The sequence below is a fragment of the Ostrea edulis genome, chromosome 3 (assembly GCF_947568905.1).
Source record: "Ostrea edulis chromosome 3, xbOstEdul1.1, whole genome shotgun sequence".
Classification (NCBI taxonomy): domain Eukaryota; kingdom Metazoa; phylum Mollusca; class Bivalvia; order Ostreida; family Ostreidae; genus Ostrea; species Ostrea edulis.
In genome coordinates, this window is record NC_079166.1 from 44,819,951 (window position 1) to 44,820,482 (window position 532).

The following is a 532-nucleotide window of genomic DNA, read 5'->3' on the forward strand; positions in this document are numbered from 1 at the left end:
TCGATTATTACATTTTGCATTAGTACAAATTGCGTCGAGTTCGACGCAGAATGTAATAAAGCAAAATGGCATAGATATATAAGATCTATTGAGCGCCAAATTAGCATAAAATGAAGTAATTGAAAATAGCATTATTTAAAAATATGTTTAATTAATGCGTGCTTTAAATGAATCAAATAAATCTGTATTATCAATTAATGAGAGTAATATTGAGTTACTAGTACTGTTCTCTTTATTGAATTAACGATATCATTTGTCTTAATAAGAGCACGATTATTACAAGATCGGTTCTCTCTCTCTGTCGTCGTTATCTCTCTCTCTCTCATCCTATACACTCGTACAGTGTTGTATATGCAAATTTATGTACCTAAATGATTTCCTGATTTATAAATCTGCAATACTCTGACCAGTAAATCATATGGTATAAGGATTCATGCACAATACAGGGTAAATATTATACTCTGATACTTCCCCTGATTGAAGATAGCTGATCGGCACGGGCTAAGTGTGTCGCAGTCTGTACAATGTTGTT